Source organism: Patagioenas fasciata, chromosome W, assembly GCF_037038585.1.
Source record: "Patagioenas fasciata isolate bPatFas1 chromosome W, bPatFas1.hap1, whole genome shotgun sequence".
Taxonomy (NCBI): domain Eukaryota; kingdom Metazoa; phylum Chordata; class Aves; order Columbiformes; family Columbidae; genus Patagioenas; species Patagioenas fasciata.
In genome coordinates, this window is record NC_092559.1 from 66,858,426 (window position 1) to 66,882,745 (window position 24,320).

A 24,320-nucleotide genomic window follows, 5' to 3' on the forward strand; every position below is an offset into this window, starting at 1 on the left:
TGATGCTAACAAAGTATCTAATGCTATTCTATTTTGCAGTGTAATTTTGGAGAGTTGTGAAATCTCTTCTTGTAATGCCGTAATTGCATCAGCAGTATTGTTGCCAAGAATTTCTATTGCCACTGAAATACTAACTAAGGCCTTTTCAAATTCACTCACTCCCAACCAGGGAAGAAACCATCTAGTGAAGTAATGAAATGTGGTTGGCCTTTCTACTAGTGGGTTACTAGGTTTGGTCCTATGAACAAATGTTTGTAATCATGATCCTCCTAAGGTGCAAGTTCCCAACCAGTCTCCTGGTAATATTTTGTCAGTATTATCCAAAACCACCCTTTTCCCTCAGGTACAGACCAGGGTGTATTGGAAAAGTCCCCAAGTATTCCCACTATTCCTATTTTCATTGTTTGGTTACAATCGTTGAAGTTGCTCACAAGGGTAGTACCATTGTATAAGAGCTTAAATTGACTGGAGAGGGCCTGACATTTTACACGTTGCATATTTTCTCTTTGCTTCTGGGATTATCACCTTCCATTGTTGTGAATCAACATAGTCTCAATAGAAAGTAGTATTTGTTCCATGTTATGTCATTTGGTATAGGCATCTCTAACAGGGGAATGCTTGAAGGTGAGTAACTTGGGAGGTGAGTACATATACAACAGTTAGTTTTTTTAGTAATTTAGAATATGGTTTGTGACAAGTTAAAATAGAGGCTTTCTCTCCACTCGTAATGGGGCTGTACAAATTTAGATATTCCCTTTACTTATGTAATAAACACAGTGAATGTTAGTAACTTCACCCATAAAATTTCCATAATCCTTCCTATAAGGCTGGTACATATAGCAAGAGGGGTAAAACCCCTTTGTCCTGGTTTTGTTAAAACCAAGTTTCTCTTTTAGTGAATTTTCCTGTCAGCTAAAGTCTTCTTACTAACTGCACTTTTCTGAAAGCTAGATACATGTTTTGGTAGACATAGCAATGGAATGCAAGGTCGCAGATAAGGATGCACATCCTGTGAGAGAGAGGCAACTAGTAGTGTACTGAAACAGGTGACTGAAACTGACCAACTAAGTATTCCATCCCATTCACATGATACTTCATATAAAAGTGGGAGATCATGAGGATCTCGTCCCTTCTTCCTATGGCCAACATTAGGAGAGGACCTTGCGAATTGTCCCTGTGAACTGAGGCCTAGTGACAGACTGAATCCAGTTCCGGTTTGCTACAGAGTCCAATCCAGGACTTCTGGGTGCAGGCTCTGCTGCTGCTGAAGCAGTGCTGATCTTTGACGGGATTTTAAAGACTGGTTTTGTATATTTTGTATTATATTCTCTATTTTATTAGTAGCATTAGTAAAACATTTTTAATATTTTTCAACTCTCTTCCCTCTGTCTTTCTTTCCCTTCCAATCCCCTGCATTTATTGGGGAGGGGGGGTTGGGGGGAAGGGGGGCTGGGGGGAAGAGGGGGTTAATTAAACATCTGCCACGGTTTATTGTCACCTTACAATCAAACCATGGCACCCTTATAACAGCCTCAGATGGTCTGCTTAACTAGACATCTGGGGAGTCCTGCATCCAAACAGCTCTGAAAAAAGAAACAAAAATGACACAAATTTGGAACTCCTTCATCCTTCAGAAATTCAAATGGTTTCAGTCTCCAAAGTAGCAATTGTGGTAGGTTCCTCCATCGCTGGTCAGTGTTCATCTACTGAATGATCCTCAGGTAGCCGTTTAACATGTGAATGATGGATCCAGGTTTCCTTCCCTGTAACCTTTACAGAAAAGTAAGAATTTAATAAGACAGTATACAGTCCCTCCCACCTGGGTTCCAGTTTAGATTTATGAGGAAAATACTTTTATTAAAACTCTGTCTCTAGGCTGCAAATCATGTATCTATATCTCTGCAGGGGTGGGTTGGTACCACTGAGTATGATCCCTTTTAATTTTGAAACTTTCTTGTAAATGTTTTTGTATCTCCAATACAAATTAGGTAACTCATCCATCTCCATCTAAGAGGCTGGTCCTAGCAGGGACAAAGGTGTTTGCCAAACATTATTCCTGTTGATGACAACCCTAGTGATTGGTGAGGGATATTTCCAGTATCCCATAGTACTATACGTAAAATTTCAGGCCCTTTTACACCTATCTGACTACAAGTTTGAATAATTTTATTATTTCTTTTAATTTCATTGGAGTTTTTGTTATGAGCTGGACAGTGTACTACAGCAATTTTCCTTGGAAGCTTTGTAGCTTCCAACAGCATTTGGATTTCAGTTCCTTTAGAAATATTCTTTTCTGCTGAGGTAAGGAACTCTCGTTCTTTCCACAGCATAGCTGTCGCATGACATACTCCAAAAGAATCAGTACAAATAGTTATCCACTGATTACATTCCCACCAGGCTGCTTTTGTTAATACAGTTAATTCATCCCCTTGGGCACTCACTGAGGGGTGTAGAGGTTCTGCTTCAAGTACCTCTAAGTTTCTCACCACTGTGTGGTCCAGATGTCGTTTTCCATTCATGTAGTATGAAGATCTATTCCTGTGTAACCTCATCTAGGCGTTCCTGCTCCGGTGGGGGGATTGGACTAGATGATCTTTTGAGGTCCCTTCCAATCTCTAACATTCTAAGATTCTATGATTCTATTGGTGAAGAAGATTAGATCAGAGTTCTTTAGAGGTTAATCTTGCAGATCTTCCTGTAGGTGTCTGGAGTGAAACACTACCTCAGCACAATCATGATGTGTCTCATCATTGGAGGGAATAGGCAGTAAAATTGCTGGATTTAAAACATTACAACTTTTAAAAATAATATTATCTACATTTAAAATAATTAATTCATAATAATGAACTCTTTGTGGGGACGATGCTTGTGTAGCATGCTGTTTAAGAATAAGTTCTACTTCATACTGGACATACATGGTTGTTGACTGACCCAGGACTAATGGTCTGCTCCTTTTTATGACAGTTATGTTGCTGCTATTGCAGGACTTTGTCGAGATATTTCTACAATAGCCTGGACATGTTCTGGATCTATTAATCTTTGTCCTTTTGTTAATATTAATTCTAAATATTTTACTTTCTGCTGACACAACTGAAGCTTGGAAAGAGATATACAATGACCTTTTTCTGCTAAAGCGGTACATAGACAAATAGCATCTTTCAAGCAATCTTTGTATGTCTTGCTGACAAATAACAAATCATCTACATATTGTACAAGTATAGGACTTCCAGGTAATATAATATCTTTCAAATTTTTTCTTTGCCATCCCAGCATGTGATCCTTAAAATAGCTGCAGATGTCAGAGGTGGCTTGGTCCACAAACACATTTGATGCCAATTTATTATTAAAATTCTGGAGAGTCATTCTACTGTATGTCAATGAAGCCTGTTGCAATCTTCCCCAGTAGTCACTGGGGTGTTACTCTGACCTCCGTCTACATTCCTGTATTTTAGTTTAATTTACTGTTATCTCCTCACAAGCTCTAATCACATTTATCAGATTTCTAAACACTGTTTGGTAATTATCTCTATCTGTTTGGTTATTATAATCCAAATTAGAATCAACCTGAGGCCAGGCAGTCCAATTTCCCCCTGCCTGTAGGGTTAATTCCACATTCTTTTTGATTATCTTTCTGTCTGGATGGAATAACTCAACAACAGGTTAACATCAGCCCAGGATGGATTATATCCTGAACAAATATTGGGAAATAATGATGCACATTGACCTCCATCTTCCCTTAACCTGGGCATTCAATTTCCCCACATAACCAAATCTTCAGAGTTCCAGGGGTGATGGGTATAACAACAGAGATGGTGGAGGAACATTTCTCACACACATTCACCTCCCCCCCCCCTCTCCTGGCTGCATTACAAGAGGATTAGGGAATCCAGCAGAAGCAGTGGGGACAGCAAAAGTGACTGGGGGGATGATACAGAGAGAGGAGCTTAGGGTGGTGCAGAGATTGGTTCTGCAGGCGCCTCAGTTAAATTAGTTACAATTGCTGCAGCTAAAGTTCTTCCTTGAGGTTTTTGTACTCATTTTCAACCATCCTCTTTATGGTGATTATATGTCCAATTATCCCATACATACCAATAATCCACATGCTGAGGTTTTTAATCTTCTAAAATTTTCTGGAGCGTAGCCAATTTCTTTAATTCAAAGGATCCTTTGTGGGGCCATACCCCCACTCCTCTAACTGCTGGCCAGTCTTCCTTACACAATGTATCGCTTGTTTGTTTTGGTTTTTTAATTAATCTGTAGTGCCATCTATTTTCCTCCAGCTTTCTAGTACCTCAGCTAAGGGCATCCCCTTCTGTATGCCAGGTACATTCCCCATATCTGTATGCCAAATTTGTGTGCCTTGCACTGATCAGGCTGTGCACACCTATCCTAGTGCACTTCCAACTCAAACCCACTCAGCATCAAAAAGCTTACAATATGGTAGTGGAATTTTAGCATGCACCAATGCTTAGAATTTAGTAGTGGAAATTTAACACTCGCCGGTCAGCACCTCCTGTCTCTGAAGTTCCCAGGTGAACTAACCCGATGCTGGCAATTGGACGTTTGGAGATGAGAGAGTCTGACATCCATTGGTGGTTGCCTAGACTCCCATCTGGGTTGCCAAACTATTATGGAAATTACACATGCCAGCCACCATAACAGGATTTGACTCTAGGTTTCTGCATAAACCAAAAGACAAATTCCTTCATGAAAGTAATTTTTATTAATAGTGCTACAGCTCGAGCTGGATGCCTCTGAAGAGGGACCCCAGACAAAGAAATACCTGGGCAATTATGCCCTTACTATCTAAGTTCCCCACCCCTCACGCAATAGTTCAAACCAATAGTAATATTAAGGTCTGAGGTCTTCTTGCTTTTTTATTGGTTTGATTTGTTTGCTGTTTCGTTGCTAAGTGGTCAGCTTCTTATACAATATCACATCCTCTTAGGTTGGTTTTGGTCAATTCTGTAGTTAGTTATTCAGCATGTTGTAATACCATTGTTACAGTTCACATGCCACAATCTATAGGCTTTCTCTATTCTAGCTATTATTTGTTGGAATGAATAAAGGACTCAGCATTCCGATTCAATGTGAATCATGCAAAGCCATTTATTACAGAAACAAGCCTCCTTATATATGCAACTATTCTCTGATCATGCGTCCATGCTCCAAGCATGCATTCACTAATTGGATATCATCTATGTTCACAAGCTGTCCATGCGCTGGAGTCTCACTGTTGATAGGTCCGTTGATTTACGTCTTGTTGAGGTCCTGTTATTGTAGAACTGCCTCCCTCCCACAGTAGGTCCTGTTTTCAGCTTTCCGAGGTAGCCTTGAAATTCCTTTGGGCCTGACTAGTTCAGTAACAAATCTCCATCTAATAGAAACCCATCCACAATTAATGTTTAAGCTGCTAGATCTAAGTTTTGACTAACTTTCTCTACAAGAAGACCCGGGGTTTTCCCTCTGGCATACAGGAGACCTGGCCCTGCTCAGAGGAGGCAGTGCCCTCTGGGAGCATCCCCCTTGCCAGGGCAGAAGGAGGAGTGAGAAAGCAAAGGCAGAGGAGAGGGCCTGAAGATAGAGGGATGTAGTGGAAGTCCAGGGACCTACTGCCTGGCAGAGGTGTGTTTGCTGCCAACATTTCCCTTCCATTCATGTGGTGGGTTTTTTTCTCCTTTTCAAGGTCCTAACCACAATCACTGGAGCTATGAAGGTAAATACCCTGCAGTTACTCCTGCTTTTTTCCTATCACCCAGCAGACCCTGGGCCCGAGCCAGCCCTGGTTAAATGATTACAGGCTCCTGTGCACACTCTGTGGCTCACTCTTCCCTCCTGCCCGACCCTGCCACCTCAGTGGTACCTGAATCTGGGCACAGATGGGTTGAAGGGCTGGGGTTTGCTCTGATTTGAGCAGGAAGCAGCATCTGCATCAATGTCCTCCTGGGTGTGGGGGATGCCCTCAGATCAGGGCTCCTCCCTGAACAGGTGCTTGCCTGATCCTGTGCCAAACTGGATGTGTCTTGCAGCCTGTGCTGGGACTTTCACCTGCTCAGGAATTAGCTTGTGTCCTGCAGGACACCTTTGTCCCCCTCCCTCCCCATCCTGCCTGGCCCTGATCTTCCACCATGGCTTGGAGGGCTTCTCCACAGTACCTGTGATGGGCATTGCTGCAGCTGTAGTGCAAATGCACCCCTTCCTGAGGCGATTGAGAATGACGCATATGGAGACGCAGACAGAGACACACAGACACAGAGTTCTTCTTAGCAGTGAGAGCAGAGCCAGCCAGAGCTGAGCTTTCTTTACTTAACAGTTCTCAATTTATAGGTTTACAGATAAGGGCTTGGACCAAGAGGTTAGACAGGATGGGTTTTTTTCAATAATTGTTATTCCAAACATACCACACTCATCTTCTGACTGTTTTCAGTCACGTTCCCATGCATATCTTGTGGGCGGTTTTCCGACCCACACATTCACATGCCCAGGCCCAACATTTATACATCATACATATGGGGGCAGTTTTCTATCCTGAGATATTCTCACTGGCCTGAGCTATCACTCCTTACACTCATAAAAAACATACTTCTATATAACCTGTCCAAGGCCCTTCATGTTTTGACTAATTGCTGTAATTTAATCATGTTAGTATTATTCGTCGAGATGGTCATGTTAGTATTGATCTTCCTTTATCATCCAGGTGGCTGCAACCGCATGTCCTGCTGTTCCCACACCTTCCTGCCACAGTAGTGGGCCAGGCCCTGGCATCATCACTCTGCTTGGGATCAAGGATTGGCTAGGACCTGCTAATGCACAGCTCAGTCTTTACAGGGGTCCTCTGAGGAGCTGGCGAGGTGAGCCTGGGCTTGCACTAGCCCAAGGCATGCTATTAGAGAGGCAGCCCCTGTGCTGTGAGCAGAGGTTTTAGGGGCATCAGCCATGCTTATCCCAGCTATGGTACTGCAGAGAAGCAGCAATTTAAACAGTCACTGCAGCCATGTGAGCTGGCCCTTTGCAGGGTTGTACCAGCACTGCTACAGCTGGGAACCCATCAGACCTGTAGCTGTGGACTCACATGATCCCAGCAGCACTGTGGCCCCTCGCTCATGGGGCTCAGGTAGCAGAGCAGGCAAAGTGGTAGGTCACTACCTGCCAGAGGCCAGGCTGTGTAAGGCAGCAAGTGTGTGATGAGCTGCAGAGCAGCAGAGCAGCAGCTCCTTGGCCTGCCAAGTCCTTTTGTAAATGATCCTCTTGTGCACTTCACAAACACCCCTAAAATAGACTTTCCTGGCAGCTCACCACACTCTGAGATCTTTCCTGGTACAGCTGCATGCAGTCATATGGTGGCTCCCAAGCTAACTTGGTGGAAACTAACCTTGTGTGCATGGCTTATTCCCTGGACAGTGCCCTTCCCCACCACCTACCAAATCTCCTTTCTGGCAGGCTTCTTGCCTGGGTCATCTCATTGGTGCTCCCTCCCTCCCTGTACTAGACTGGGAGCACTGGGGCGTGGACTATCTAGGCTGTGTGAGCACCACGCAGTAGCCCATCAACATCGACACAGCCAGGACCATGTTCAGCCCCCAGCTGTGGCTGATCCAGCTCTCTGGCTACAGCCTGCCTGCCAATGAGAAGCTCAAGCCGAGGAACAGTGGGCACACAGGTGGGTGCAAAGGCACAGGCTAGAGCTCAGGCAGAGCCTGCTTAGCCTTTCCTGGCAGGACCAGACTTCTCTGACACCCTTCCCTGGGCTCTGGGAAGGGGATTATCTTACAGGCTGCAGTTGCATTGCCTTCAAGGCCAAAAGGGAAGCATTGGGCTGCTGAGTCCATGTGCTTTCCTGGCTGGAGGGGAGAAACCAGGAGACAGAGAACTCACTGCTCGCTGCCTTTGGGAGCTCGCTCCAGGAATTTGTTATAACCCATGTTTCCTTTAAAAATGTGTCCCTGGTATTTCTGATGCAGGTTTACAGCAACTGGTTCCTCTCATGCATTTCATTTTTAAAGGATTATTTAGTCTCTGATGTGGCTTAGCCTTTAAGGTTAGGATACAGTCTTTTAGGATACAACATTGTCCGACTTCTTTGAGTGTGTGTATTAGGATGCTGTCTCAGGATCTTAAGACATTTTGTAGAGGTTTTAGAATGTTTTTTGGAAATTCCAGACACAACTTAGATTATTTTAGTATCAGTCTGACCATGCCAGATATGGAGGGAAAAACCCATCTCCTTCCCACTCACCACCTCATAGCCAGGGATGGTAGTCCTGGTTGCTACTGGCTCTTTCTGGGAGCACATTGAGTGTTTTGTACATGCTGGTGTCTGTCAGTCCCTGAGCTTAGAAAAGCTGGCAGAGACAGGGATTTGAATTCTCTGAAGGTATGATAAGGCACCTCCTTGCCCTGGTAGCTAGTGACATGGAGCTGATCTATGTATACAGCAAACTCAACAGATTGGACTCACTGTGCATGGTCAGATCAGTCATGCAGTGCATGCACAGAGCTTTCTATTATTGCTTCCTGCTCTAGCATGCCTGCAGAGTTAAACTAGTTGCCATTTTAGACACCCTGACATCTGGTGTTTCTTGGTTTTCAGAAAAGCAGTCAGAACATTTTCATTGGGGTGGGAGATAAGTAGTTTCTCACATACTTATAAGATGCTTTTTCTTTATTCTGGCAATTGCTGGTCTGCTTTATAAAAAGCCATAAATAAAAAGATGCAAGTCTACTAAGATATTTGCACAGTTACTCTTTTTTGTAATATAAAGTATATACACCGTATAAGCTTTTGCAAGGGCCTGAAAATTACTCTGGTAACTAGTAGAATTAATGTACTGATTTAGATGTACAAAAGAAGTGTAAAAGCAGATAAATTCCCAGGGAGGGAGCAGTCTCTCGCTTCCGGTATTTGAGTTTTGTATCTCTGAACCCAGTAGCAGGGAACGCCGCAGAGAACAAATGACTCATCACGGTCCTGTTACACTGTTAATCCCAAATCTGTGCCCTAGGTCTATGATGTGACTGAGACACTTCACCTATAAAGGAGGAGGTAGGAAAATAGTTGATTTTTTTAAAAGGAGGAAAAGGTGCCTAGAAGAATAGGACAGCCTTTCTTAAGGTCCAGGGATGCTCCTGATATTTTTGCTGCATGTCCAGGTAACTCAGCTTTTAGATCTGCTGTTTGAGTTCAAGATACCTGGCTAAACCACATGAAAGTAAAAGGCAAAACCAAGTATGTATTTACTGTACCCAAAGAAGCAAAGTTTTGGCTCTAAATACTTTCAGAAGATTTAATGCTTCTGTGTCACCAGCTCCAGTGCTGGTCAGACACTCACAGGCCCCTTTGTTTGAATGGTCCCAGTTTGCCAAGTGTGGCAGCTCTCTGTCCCTGAATGTCCTGCTCTCATAGGTATTCACCACTCTGTCAATATCTTTCTCCATGAGTTTTGTCCACAGTCTCTTTATATTATTCTCACTTACTGAATAAATTGTTGGATCACATCTGGCCTGGAGCTGGCCCCTGGGAGTCTCTGCGGGAATGGGGGGAGGGTGCCTATTCACTTTCCAGCATTTTCATAGCAGCTATTTCTGAAGCTGATGTATTTACCAGGGTGTCTTGGAACCTGAAGCTGAAAGTTGAAGCCTGTTGCATTGGCACACCTCTGGGCATTGACCCACCCATAGCCTCATTAAAGATGGAAAGCAACCTTGTTTGTTGTAGCAAATTTCCACAAGCCCAGGATGACTCCCTGTAGACATCTCTGCATACCTTGTGGGATAGACTGGACTTTGTGTTTTATTGACTGACCTCTTCCTTCTGCCCTTGCAGTTGTCCTTGAGTTGCCTGAGTCACCGGCCATCACCAGTGGCTACACCCAGCAGTACCAAGCCATGCAGCTGTACCTGCACTGGGGCTCCCTGTCAGGACCCAGCTTGGAACACACCATCAACAGGTGCCACTTTGCTGTAGAGGTAAGGAGCCCTTGTGGTGGTGCATGCATCCTTTCCTCTCCTGGTGCTGGAGTGCTGTCCTGGTCCTAGCTTATGGCCCTGGTTGTCACTAGATGAAAGCTGTAACTACTTGGCCAGGACCTCTGCTCCCTGGGCAGCTCTGCAGCAGCAGAGATCAGTGTAGGAACCCATGCTTTGGTGCCGAGTACACAAAACAAGAGCGAAACTCATACTGCAGCCTGAGGTGCACAGGTGAGGAGACAGGATGCTCTGCCCGCAGGTGGCCTGAGGCTGATCATGTGTGAGCAATACAGTCTGTCCCTCTGCTGCAGCCAAATCCTGGGCTGATGGAGCAGGAGCCACAGCAATCCCCAGGCTGAGGGAGCCAGCTCCTCCGGCAGCCATGAGCAACCTGCTTTGGGAGCTACAGGGACTGATTACTCTGTACACATTGTCTTTCTGCTCTGCAGATTCCATCTGGCTTCATTCCTCCTTCACTAGTGCTGTCCTCAAACCGAGCCCGGCTCTGCAAATACAACCCCCCAGTATCTAGGGCAGAATACTGGTTTGCTGTCCATGACCAGGGAAGTTCCTGTGGGCAGCCCTTCATGCTTGCTGCTTCGCGGTGGCACACTTTCTTGGTCTCACCAGCATATTCCCTTGCTAGGAGGGGTGTTCAGCACAGTCAGTGCATGTCTCTCCCACCCCTTGCTCTGGCAGGCTAGAGCCCCATGGCACTAAGCACCTCTTGGAGGTGCCCGTCCTGCATCAGGGTTGCATGTTTCCCTTCCAGATCCATGTGGTCCACTGCAACACCAAGTATGACAGCTTTAAGGAGGCAATGGTCTACCCGGATGGCCTGACCATACTGAGAGCCTTCCTGGAGGCAAGTCCCATAGTTCAGCCCTGGGTGAGAAGGGGTAGGAGCAGTGCTGGGGGGAGAGTGGGACTAGGAGGGCAGAGTTAGGCACAGTTTTGGGGACAGGCAAAGGTGCAAATGTACCTGGAGAAAGAGAGGGCAAGGCAGCCCTGATGGGAGGAAGGGGTCACTAGGACAGGGTACCCCTCTCAGGGAATAATTCTTCCCTGGTGTTACTGCCATCACCACCCAGTCTTTGTTCAGCCCCTGTGCTTGTCATTTCTGTGGGGTCTCTGTGTTGCAGGTTAGGCCAAGGAAGAACCCATACTATCAGAAAATACTTGAGCAACTGTACAAAATCCAAAGAGAACATAAGGCCCTGTCCCACCTAGTACTTGTCCAAGAAGCTGCAGCCCAGCAGAGAAACCCACTGCATTGCAGAGAGGCTGTAGCAGGCATTTACCATGTGTATGTGAGAAGGGCAGCATTGCACAGCTTGTACAGAAACAGCTTTCCAATGTGCCCTATGCTCTCACATGCTTTCCCCTGCCTCCATGGCAAACCTACTGACCTTTCTCCAGCACACTAGGTGCAGCAGGGAGGACCCTGGCATATGTGGTGCCAAGCTGGGCTGGAGGGATGCTCCAGGTTAGGTCTGTTCCCATGATCTCCATACTGGTCCTGCTTGTTGTCCTCCAAGGGATTGTCCCACTCTTGCTCTCACGGTGTTTCTTCTCCCAGGCAAGGAAGTCTTGGTGCCTGGATTCAACATCACAGGCCTGCTGCCTGCCAACCTGAAACTCTACTTCCACTATAGTGGCTCTCCGACCACCCCTTCCTGCTACCAGTGGATGGTCTTCAACCAGGGCATACTGCTCTCTCATGAACAGGTCCATCAGGGCAAGGAGCTCCATGCCCAGTCTTTCCCAGCCTCTCTCTGCAAGCATACACCATCTGCATCTGTCCCGAGGCTTGTCTGGCTTCCAAAGGCAGGACACACCCTGCTCTGTTCACGCTGCTCTCTTTCTAGATGTCAGTGCTGGTGATAAGCCTGAGGAACAATGACAGCAAATGCCGATGACAACAGATGCCAGCAAGTTTCCAAACCACCCTCCTTTTGGTGAAGTAGCTGCCTTCTGGTAAGGAGCGTGTGAATGTGCTCAGGCCTCACCCAGCCACGGGGATGCAAAGATAGGGCAAGGAGTGGGAGTTGAGGCTTCATGTCTCTTTTGGAAATGCAGCATTTGCATGGGTTAGCTCTGCCAGGCAGGTGACTTGTGGCAGCACTGGTCTCAAGATCCCACTCTCCCCCATTTCTGCGCTTGTCTCACCCTGCATGGAGAGGATCGGTTTCTAGGAACTAGTTTGTCCTTGGTCTTGCAGAAGCAACAGTAGCATGGCTGGGGTATGTGTGGTCAAGGGCAAGTAGCCAACTCCTAGCATCCCAGCCAGATTCTTCATCCCCAAACGCAATAGCTAAATTTGGTAGGAGCTGCAGAGGTACATGCTTGCAGCGAGCATCCCACTGCCAAGTGCCAAGACCTGCAGGGGGCTCCTCCCGAAGACTGCACTCTGCCAGTGGGTGACACAGCCATCCTGTCCAGGCGCACAGTCCCCTGCTTGATGCATCCCCATCTACCTGTCCTCTGTTTGTCCTTGAAGGCTTTTCTCGTGTTAGTAGTTTCCAATGATGAGTAGAAATTCATGTTAACCCTCAGGTGTGACTATCACTTTGCATCACTGAATTCTTGCCCATTACTGCTCTCTGAGATCACTGGGGGTTTTCTGTCCAACATCCTGTTCCTTTTCAGTTTTGAGAGGTGACTCAGATTTGTCATTCCCCTTGGTTGGAAAAGAGTATACATGATACTTAAGGTCCGTAAACAAAGACTTATTTTGCAGCTCGGCCCAATTGTTAAATGATTTAGTAGTGGCAGAAAGATTTACATAAAAAGAGTTTTGAGGCATATGTGGTGTGGGAATGGCAGGATGTGCAGTTCCAGCTAAATAGCCTTGGACAGGTTATACAGAAGTATGTTTTTTATAAGTATAAGGAATGATAGCCCAGGTCAGTGAGAATGATATCTCGGGTCAGAAAAATGCCCCTATATGTATGATGTGTGAATGTTGGGCCTGGGCATGTGAATGAGTGGGTCGGAATGCCGCCCACAAGATATGCATGGGAATGTGACTGAAAACAGTCATAACATGAGTATGGTGTGTTTAGAATAACATTTTTTGAAAAAACTATCTAACCTCTTGGTCCATGCCCATATCTGTAAACCTATACATTGAGAACTGTTAATAAAAGAGAGCTCAGCTCTGGCTGACTCTGCTCTCACTGCTAACAAGAACTCTGTGTCTGTGTGTCTCTGTCTGCGTCTGTACAAATCATTCCTCATTGCTGCAATTGGTGCCCCGTGTGAGTGTATGACCTCTGTGAGGCTCTTTGAGCAGTGTGTGTGGCAGTGACCCTGCAATCCAATGGGTGAGTAAATTTTTGTAACCACACTAATCCCTGAGTGTAACAGGGAAAAGCAGTCCTCGTTGAACAAGAGATCTGCAGGATTGCATTAGTAATAGAACAAGCTGCTTCCCCTGTACATAAGCTATATCTGTGAGTTTTACAGTGCATATTACATGCTTCTGTGTATTGCCTTTCTGAAAATCAAGCAGCTTGTCAGGAATGTGAGTTGTTTTACTTATTGTTGTTACAGTTTCTTTGTGCTATTGTTCGTGTAAGTGCACTGTAAATCTTCTCCATCCTTCTCCCACTTGCTCTGCAAGCCGCTCCATGCTTTCCCCTCCTCCCTCCCTCTTCTCATGGATTTTATTTACGAGATGAGGTCAGGAATGACTGTTTTCGGTCATATTCCTAAGAAATCGGTATTGGGAGGTGTTTTAGAACATAGGGAAGCACTTGGAAATATGAGGAAGGAAGATCTTGTGAAATATTGTAATCAATGGTGGCTGCTGTGTAAGTTTGATGACTGGGAAAAGTGGCTGGAGAATAAAATCTTTAAGTATAACACTATGTTGCAATTAATGTTGGTTTTAAAGCAAGAAGAGCAGGACAAAATAAATCTCTACAAGAGATCATTAAATCATTTCAGACAGTTTTACAGGCGTAACAGTTTAAACTTCAACAAGCTGAGAGAGAATTAACTGATAACACACAGGTCATAGAAAACTTGCTTAAGTCTGCAAGATGCTTTCCTTATTAACCTGTTTTCTTTGTAGGTATCTGTTTAAGCATATTACAGTTTTGATAGGTCTTTGCCTGTTATATGGTACAGTAAGTTCACAGACTGTTAAATAATGAGAATCCATGGACTCAAAATGTACATTCTGTGATAATACAGAAGACCATGCTGCGTGAACATGGTGGTAAAATTTTGTGTGTGATGGCTGTTGCTTTTCTTTCTAGCATGCTAGCTTTATTCCAGCATTCAGACTTGTGCAACTCTGTGATAGGCTGTGTCATCTCAGTGTACTAAATTTGGCTTTTTGTATGCACACCGGATAAAGAATCCTGTATTTGGGATAACAGTTGTAGCACACCAGATGAGACGCTAATAAAAGCCTTGCCCAGTCCAGCTTGTTAGAATGGCGGAGCGGCAGGTGCCAATTGGGCTCCAGTGTGCACTGACCTGTTTTGTCAGGGAGACCCAGTGGTACCTTTACCCAGCTGAGCAGTAAGCATTTCAAAGGTGCAATGCTAAAATCAAGATACTGTCTTGAATAAGTGTAATTGTGATCCATTTGCATATTTGAACTTGGTATTTGGTTTGCATATCTGAGCTCGGTATTTTAATTTGCATATTTATATTTGGTACCAAAAGAATTTTGTTTGGGGAGATAATTACAAAATGGGAACCGGTTCCGCTACTAAAATACCACCTTGCTCCCCCTTAGGATGCATCCTTACACATTAGAATAACTTTGTGGGGGAATCCTCTGATAAAAGAAAGTTTGCAACAATATTATATTCATTTGAGGCTTGAATGTGGGTCGTATCTGTAAACCTATACATTGAGAACTGTTAATAAAAGAGAGCTCAGCTCTGACTGGCTCTGCTCTCACTGCTTACAAGAACTCTGTGCCTGTGTGTCTCTGTCTGTGTCTGTATGAATCATTCCTCATTGCCGCAATGTGGGGTTTTAAACCTTACGTTACTACCCTGTTTCCCCAAAAGTAAGACAGGATCTTATATTAATTTTTGCTCCAAAACTTATTACTTTTTTACATGTATAGCTGCCTAGGCACTATTTAAATTGACTTTTTTATGAACTGTAACTAGGGCTTATTTTTGGAGTAGGGCTTATATTTCGAGCATTCTCAAAAATCCTGAAAAATCATGCTAGGGCTTATTTTTGGGATAGGTCTTATTTTCCAGGGAACAGGGTATATAACTTAATAAAAGAAAAGCAAAAGAATAGAAAAAGGAGGGGAGGGAAGGAAAGAGAGACAGAGATTTCACCACCCTTATGGCTCCCACGATGAGAATGATGGGGTTCGTAGTCTGGATCCAACAATGTGTGGTGTCCTCTGGGGTCTGGCTTGATTCATGCGATGAGACTGGTGGGCAGAGTAGTCCTCAAGATGGTGGGCACACTGCCAGTGCTTGTACAGGTGAGCTTTTTATAGTCCTCTGGATTGCCTGCTTGTATAATCTTTGGTCTTTTGTGCAGGCATCGCTGGAGGGCAATTGTGAAAGGTGGAAGAGTTCCAAAGGGTCTAGAACAGGGGTGTTAAACTCATTTTCACTGGGGGCCACATCATCCTCGTGGTTGCCTTCAAAGGGCCAAATGTAATTTTAGGACTTTTTTTTCAGTCCTAAAATTACATTTATACAGACCTGTTTTAAAAGGTCTATATAAACTAAATCAAATATATTTAAGTATTGCATTTTTTAATGCTAGATTTGGTTTTAATTAACAAAAGCAAATATTCGTAATAATCTACTAGATGTGAAACTGGTTTTGAGAGCAACAGGAAAGTAAAAGGCTTTCAGAACAGAATCATAAATGGTGTGTGGCTTCTTTCCACTCCATGGCAACTCAATAGCATTAGTTTCACCAGTTTCAACAACACTAGTAGAAACTCAATAGTTTCCACTCAATAACTGCAATTACATATTAACTAAAAAGAGATAAAACATTCAGGTACTCTTATGCAGCCTTTAACTTTTCCAACACTTTTCTCCTCTCTGACCCTCCTCATCCTCCAAACTGTTACACATGAGCACATCTTCTAATCAGAAATACCATAGAAATGACAGCATACTACTCCTCCACAATTCACTTGAGCAGTTTGAAGTATTCCTGTGAAATAAATAACTTACACTTTTTCTATGGATAAACAACATTTAATCCAATTCCTTGTATTCCTTAAACACGTGTTAATTAGAGCATAAGCAAAACAGCGCTGGGTGCACGGGGATTCGCTCCGCCCAACACACACACCTTCTAACAATAAGAAGTGTGCTTAAATACAGTAAGGTATTACATATTCATAATAACCCCAGGAACGCCTATACATATTCATAAACTTTCCCCACTTCTGATTAAAATGAGTCTCAGATAACCATTTCCATAGTCCCCTCCTTGACCCTCCCCTGTTGCGCCTGCGCAGTGTCACTTGGTGAATTTGAGGAGGGGTCCTTCGGGGTCTTTGGATGAAGGCTCCTTCAGCTTCGTCACAGTGAACTTTTTACCTTTGGCTCATTATGTTGAATTGACTGGAACCCAAGCTGCCAAGTCGATTGAAACCAGACTGGCGCCCCCTTTTGCTGTAAATCTTCGTTATCTTGTCTCCTCAAGTTTACAGCTAGGTGCAGTAAAACTTCTTATCTTGGCATTCGATGGGGTTCTGTTTTTCTTAACATAAGTTTACATAAAGCTCTAAACTAAGCATTTATTGTGTGGCTAAGCCTTAAAGTGTTAGTTTGTTAGTAGGCACCCATTATATGTTTAGTTAACCCTTAAAATGTTAGTTCCCTCTGTCAATATAACTTCATAAACAAGTTTCATAACTTTTTACATAGAACTTAACCACCTTTTCCTTTTTCCAGGTTCAGAGCCCATGCCTCATTTGATTATACCTGTAAACATTAAACATCTTAGCACGAATCACAACTGCATTTCTCACACCTGTTAGCACAAGCAGAAGAGGGAAATGCTGGCATCACATAATAATGCAATATACAGCTGGTAAAATTATAAAAACCTCAGAGAAAAACAAATATAACTGTTGCTTTTTCCATGCGAGACACGGAACCTGACACACCAATGTGATGTTCACAGAGTTCGCTTTATTGTTGGACCGCCTTACAATTGTTGACGCGCCTTACAACAATGTGATTGGTTGTAACTCGTGCTATACAATAACATGGTAGGCTGCGATTGCTCACTCATTATTACCTTCTAATGGTACTCCTTTAGTTTCTTTTGTCTCTGGCTTCACCTCTCAGCCAGGCTGGGGACAACCCCATCCCCCCGGGGCAGGGGGGGGCTCTGCCACTACATCTCCCCCTCTTTTATTTAATACAATATTAACAATACGCCGTATCATGCTTTAAAGACAGTGTGAAATACAGGGTAAGAACATTAAGGCTAATACAATTACAATTAACAAGAACAGACCTGTTTTCAATATTCCTTTTGTAAGAAACACTTCTTCTGCAAAATATAATAGGCTCAGGCAGGATCTCTAAGCAAAGCAATTTTAATAACGATATTGCAACACCGGGTGTTCTACCTAAAGGCAGGCACACCGAACACGGCAAAAAGCCCCTGCTTGTATTTCCCCAAAATCCCAGCCGCAATTTCCCTCCCCTGTTCCCCATTGGTTGGGTACTTCAGGGTTTACAGACTATCCCGACGCATACAATCCCCTTCCCCTCTAATTTAGCTTGTAAATACAGGTATCAGTATGTATACAGGTGTCAGAAAATATTCCAGGAAGAAACTGTGTATTATATTAAGAATTCATAGTCCGATGTCTCTTGGTCCTTCCCCCCCGCTGGGGTCAGACGCCAGGTCCTTAGCTATGTAAAAACAACAGCTCTTTGTTAAATGTTTCTTACACTTTTAACCAAACAAGGCATCCAACACAAAAAACCCAACATCTTCTGTTATTTTCTTGTTCTGCAAATCTTCTATCTTTTTATCCTTTAAGTTCAAACAACACATACATTCATACTCTTCATAACTGTGACCATGGCCAATAACAAAAAATTAATTGCTGCTCTGTTTTACAAAGTGGTATTCTCAACACTGGCTACATCCGTTACTAAAAGTGATAACATCTCTGAGGTTAAGGGTTGTCATCATTGCAATCGGTTTCTTCTTTGTTAGCTAGCCAAGGTCTCACCCACTTTGCTGGGGTCCACAAATTTTTGTGGTTACCTGTAGAAACACAAGCATATCCCCTTCCCCAGGTTATTAGTGACATAGGACCTTCCCATTGTTGTGTTACTGGATTAAACACACTAACCTTAGGTACATTTTCGGAAAAATCTTTGACATTTTTGATATGGTGCATAACAACCAGTTCCATTTCAGTTTCACTTTTAGGATTAAGCCAGTTCAGCACATACAATGCCTTCATCAATACCTCTTCTGGGCTCACACCAATTCCCCCTTGTTTTTTCAAAACAGACAAAAGATTTTTCAATGTGCGGTGTGCACGCTCAATAATTGCCTGGCCAGGAGAATTATAAGGGACTCCAAACAGGTGTTGTACCTTCCACTGCACGAGGAAGGTTGCAAGTCCATCAGAGCGGTATGCAGGACCATTATCTGTTTTGATTTGTGTAGGGACACCCATGACAGCAAAAGTTTGTAATAAATGACGCTTTACCGCCTTTGCATTTGCTGAGGTCAAAGCTGTAGCCCACAGCAGTCCTGAACAGGTATCTATGGAGACATGAATGTACTTTTGTCGGCCAAATGGTGCAAATTCAGTAATATCAGTTTGCCATAACTGACCTGGCTGCAAGCCCCGAGGATTTACCCCCTTTTGTTGCAGAGGTACTATGCAGGCACAATCAGGACAAGCTGCAATAATGGCTCGAGCTTGTTCCTTGGTAAGTGTAAACTGTTTTCGGAGTGCTGCTGAGGACTGATGAAAGAATTCGTGAGCTTGTCTGGCTTGTTCAAAAGGAGATATATCTGTTACTGCCACAAGTTTGTCTATAATGCTGTTTCCCTCTACTAGACCACCTGGTATGTTAGTATGGCTTTTTATATGCATTATAAATACTGGTGCTGTCCTATAATCTAATACGTTCCACAAATCTAACAATGCTTCAAACAACAAGGAATTGGAAACTTGCTGCAAAAGCGCTCTATGTATTCATTGTACAACTCCCACAACATAAAGAGAATCTGCTACCAGATTAACTGGACAGTTATGCCATTTTTGTAATGCTGCTAAGCATACTGAGGGCAGTTTCTTTTAATACGTCCTGTCTGTCTGCAAGTAAAACATGTTAGGCCACAAGAAGAAGGGCTTCGGCCTTTCATTGCAGGCTTAAGTGCTGCAGCCAAGGCTGCAGCGTGGGCTTGAGCATGTATTTTTGCTTTTTCTACCTCCTGTTGCATAATCGGTACCCGTGTGCAAGCTTCCACCATCTCTGCCAGAGAAGCAGTTTTTCCCAAACCGGCTAATATCTGTTGGCATTGGGTGTTTGCATTCATCATAGCCAAATCTTTCCCCACAGCAGCTTTTGCCTCTGGAGTCAGGTTAGGAGAGGCATCTATAGCTTCTTTCAAACGATCCACAAACTTCATATATGGTTCCCCAGGATCCTGCTTTATTGTAGAATAGGGTGGCACAGGGTTACCTATATTTGGTAACTCTTTCACTGCTGCCAGAGCAATCCCTTCTGTTTGCTGCAAAATCCTTGGATGAAGCGCTGCCTGAGTAGCACCATCCGCATATTGCCCACGACCCAGTAACTGGTCCATGCTATCTAACCGCAACGGATCATCAGCTGGTAAATGAACATTTTCTAATACTGCCAATTCCACCTTCCCCTGCCACTTGTCCAAGAACAGCAAATACCCCGTTGGAGGAAGCAATAACTCCATCAATGCCCTAATATCTGTTGGAGTTAGTACTTGCCCCTTGAAAAATGAATTGATTAGCTGCATCACGTGCTTATGATCCATACCATATTGCATAACTGCACTTTGCAATTGCTTAACCGTTTTCCAATCAAAGGGCGACCACTGCCTTTGTCCTCTGTTATCTATGTGCACTGGCATTGCTGTAATGCTGCTAGGTAACATGATCCCTTCAGTGGTTGCATCTCTGATTACCCCTTGCCAACGTTCCCCTGCATTATAAGAATGATCTCGAGGAATATCTCTACCCTGATGCACAGGGGCAGCACCCAAATTATCATTACTATCACTGCTATACAATTCCCTTGTGTTTCCCTGTGGATCAGTAAGTCGACGCATATTTGCAAACCGGTCTGCTAACCCAGTCTCCAGCACTTTTCCATATCGCACTCTCAAATATTCATCTGCTTCTCTTACAGACCACATCCCATCTTCAACACATTGTCTAGCCCATTTTTGTATTTGCTCCCTTTTGATACGGAGCTCCTCCGGAGTGAGGTCTAATTCCGCCCCCTCCCTTTCCTGTTTTCCCCGTTTTTCACATTCCCTGCCAATTGCCTCCAGCCCGTCCTTAATTGCATCTGACGCCTTTTTATATGCTATTAACCGCGAAGTTTTACTGTTACCGCCATCTAGTCGTTTCATAGCTTCTAGAACTTCTTGCATCTGGCTCTCCTGCCGTCTCAGTAAGTCCTTCAGGCTCTGCACGTGGCTCTCCTCCTGGAAGTCAGGGCGATTCTGCGGTGCTCCGTCCTGGTGTTCCATCGGGTCCTCCGGCAAAGGCACGTCGGCTGGATTAACTTGTCCTGGCTTGTTGAAACTTGCTGGTTGCTGCCATTCGTCGTCGGAGCCAGGCAATGGCTCAAAGGGTGCAGAGGGTATCATTTGCTCTCCGCTCCAGAACTTCAGATCTTATACGGGACATAGCAGTGGTGTTGATTTTTCGGAGTTCTCGGAGTGGGGGCAGCTCGCGGCGGGCGGCTCCGAGGGGACGGCACACAGCTCCGGCTCCTCTGAGACTTCCTCCATCAGCTGCCTGACCTCCCGCCAGGGTCCGGCGAGATCGCAAGCCTCGCGGCTCCCCCTTGTGACCGCTTCCCATAGTTCGTTCCCTATGTCTTCCCATGTACCGGGAGAAAAAAATTCGTCCGTCGATCGGACACACCCCTTCCACTGGGCAAATAGGAGCAGACACTTTAACGCGTCTTTTTCTAAATACCTTCCTGTTCGTGCAGCCAGCTGCAGAATACTTTTCATTATTATTTTTTCTTCCACGGATGCCGTGTTTCCCATGCCACCTGCTTCCCCATAGGCCTACTTTCCGCTATTCTTCAAGCGCTGGGCTGACGTCGCCTACCAGGCGGCGTTTCTCACGTCTTCACTTCTGGCAATCTTGCTTCGATAGGAAGTATCACGTCGGGGTTACCAAAATGTTGCTTTTTCCATGCAAGACACGGAACTTGACACACCAATGTGATGTTCACAGAGTTCGCTTTATTGTCAGACCGGGCTAGCTTTATAGCAAAGCTGCCCTGTCCACGCCTTACAACAATGTGATTGGTTGTAACTTGTGCTATACAATAACATGATAGGCTGCATGTACTGTCCACGCGCTCTGCACGCATGTGTCCCGCGATTGCTCACTCATTATTACCTTCTAATGGTGCTCCTTTAGTTTCTTTTGTCTCTGGCTTCACCTCTCAGCCAGGCTGGGGACAACCCCATCCCCCCGGGGCGGGGGGGGGTCTCTACCACTACATATAACAAAAGTTATTTTTAAAACTATGCTGTGCTCTCTTCTGCAAGGCCCATTTTTTTCTGTGCACAGAGAAATCCCAAAAGGTGTTTTCTCTAACCATAACTTTATTGCAATGATAATCATGTAATGCAGGGATGTCAAACTCATTCAAACGCTATTCTCCTGCTCCTGCAGCACAATGCACATCACACATGCTGAACAATTGACTAGCACCCTGGCAGGAGCCTAGAGTCAAGAAGCTTGGCACTGCTGTTGGGTGCTGGGCCAGATAAAACAAGGAGGTGAGCCCGATCTGGCCTGCGGGCCATGTGTTTGACACCTGTGGTATAGAAGGGTCTAGAGCGGTCTGGGGTCTTCTCTCTTAGTGCCCGGCCGGGCCTATGAGAACACTGAACTGGGCCAATCAGAGCACGGAACTGCGTGACCTTTGTCACACCCCTACCTCCTGTGGCATCCAGCCTTTTGTCTGTGGCTCCTTGGCTTGTGGTTGACATGTAAATCCCAATTCGCCTTATCACGATGTTCCATCTCCTGTGGCTCTGCAGAACTAGTTTTGCCACAGTATTTGAGACATTACCCTTTCAGTCTCTCACACCTATGCTTTGTGTCAAGGTGACTAATAGAAACAGCACAAAGGCTTGGTGGCAGGTCTTTGGGCAGTGCCTTAGTAACCACACACCACAAGGCAGGGCATTCCCCCCCTGCAGCTAGCTTGCTAACAGCCATAGACTTTTAATCACTGTGGTCTTCATTCAGCCTGGCTAGCAGTTTCTCATGTGGCACCACATCAAATACTTCACTGAAGTCAGGAGAGATAAAATCTATATTTTCTTTTGTCTACAATATCACTTATCAAAGAAGAATATCAAGTTAGGCTAGCGTACTCTATCTTTGGTAAGCCTGTTAGATACTTTATAATATTTTCCACTTACTCCAAGCCTTTCTTTTGATACTTGCTTGCAGAAGCTCTTCCAAAGTGTCCAGCCACTGAGGCTGGGGCAATGGGAGCTGGCAATGGCCAGCTGCTTCCTCCCAGGGAGCTGCTCACCATCTTGCCACAGGCAGCTGTTCCTGTGGTTGCGGCCTGCCAGGCTCATCCCATGCTCCTCTCTAGGGTCTCCTGCAGGACTTCGTGCAGTCATGGGGTGCTGCAGTGCTCTGCTCCCTGTCTGCCTGATTCCCAGGCGGTGGCAGCCATGGTGGGGGAGTTTCTGGTTGGACTCAGTGAGGCTTTCGTATGGGCTGTGGTTCAAGGAATGTTTTTTTTTCCCCTGTAATGTTTTTGGCAGGGTGTTGGGGCCAGGCTTGGGAGCTGCTGGGGATGCAGAAGGCAGCTCTCCCCTGTCTGCTCACAGGCAATGGGGAATCTTGCAGACAGCCCTGCTTTGACAGCATAGCCTGAAGCCCTTCAGGCTTGACATTTCCCTCCCCACACACCTTGGGCAACCTCTTGACTGTGCTGTCTCTGTTCTAGGTGGGGACAGCTCAGCAGCAGCAGGAAGGTGAGGTGCTGGCCTGAAGGAGGGGATGGTGGCCGGGAGAGCATACCTGCTTGGAAAGGGGAGTCCTGGCAGTTGTGTGCTGAGCAGGGGGCAGGTAGCCATGGTGGGGGTGAGGGGCTGCCCTAGCATCTGCACATCTGTAAGAAACTATTATCTTGCCAATATAATAAGCTCAGGCATGATCTCTCACAAAGCAAGACCAGGTGTTCTACTAAGGTAGGCACCCTGAACAAGGCTCAAGCCTCTGCCTATATTCCCTTAGTCCTGGACGCAAATTCCCTCCCCTGTTCCCCATTGGTTAGGTACTCCAGGGTTTACAGCCTATCCGATGCTTCCCAGATGTCCTGCCTCACTCTCACTAGTGCCTCTCTCACTACTCTGAATCTAATGACCCCCTCCCGTTATTTACTTATTTCCATTTAAGGTATGGTTTCTTGGCTCTCTGACTATTACCTGCCCCCCTAACTTAACCTTTAACCAAAGAAATCGGTTTACACTAGTACATTTCTGCAATCAGTGCAAAGAGGCTTTGTTTTATGTTTAAGGTCTGATAGTCCGGATGTCTCTCAGTCTTTATCGGGTTTCAGATTTACAGTTGCGAAAACAACATTCTTCCTTTAATAGCTCCTTACACATCTGGCTCTCACAGACATCTTCTTTTCTTTGTGTTTTGCAGGACACTCCAGGTCTTCATTTCAGGCAGGTAAGCTGAGGCTGCTGCTTTCATGTTCCCTCTGCCTTTAGGCCACCAGCTTTCTCCAGCTTTGCCCCATCTCCCTCAATCAGTAGCCGCAAGGGACTGTCCCCAGTACAACATGCCTGTGCTCAGCTTGCTTGCAGAGAATGTGCTGACCATGTTCTTCAGGGTGTTCTTTGCCATCATGGCACTGACCTTCCTGCTGTACAGTGACAGGAAGCTGCAGGAGGAGGGGCTCCAGGGGGTGGCAAGGGTCAGTCTGGGGCATGGGAAAGGGGAGTTAATGGTGGTCTCTCAGGCAGCAACACAGGTTAGCAGGGCCCCCCTGCCTCCTCTAACACCCCCCCCTTCCTCTTTCACTAGGCTTGACTCACTGACCAAATCCAAGGTCATCTACACAGTAGCCACCATGGACAACACCATGTGA

At 45.1% G+C, this 24,320-nt stretch overlaps 1 pseudogene; it reads left to right on the top strand.

Annotated features, from left to right (window-relative positions):
* The first annotated feature begins 614 nt into the window (after positions 1-614).
* On the top strand, positions 615-24,320 carry LOC136115748 (carbonic anhydrase 9-like; annotated as a pseudogene).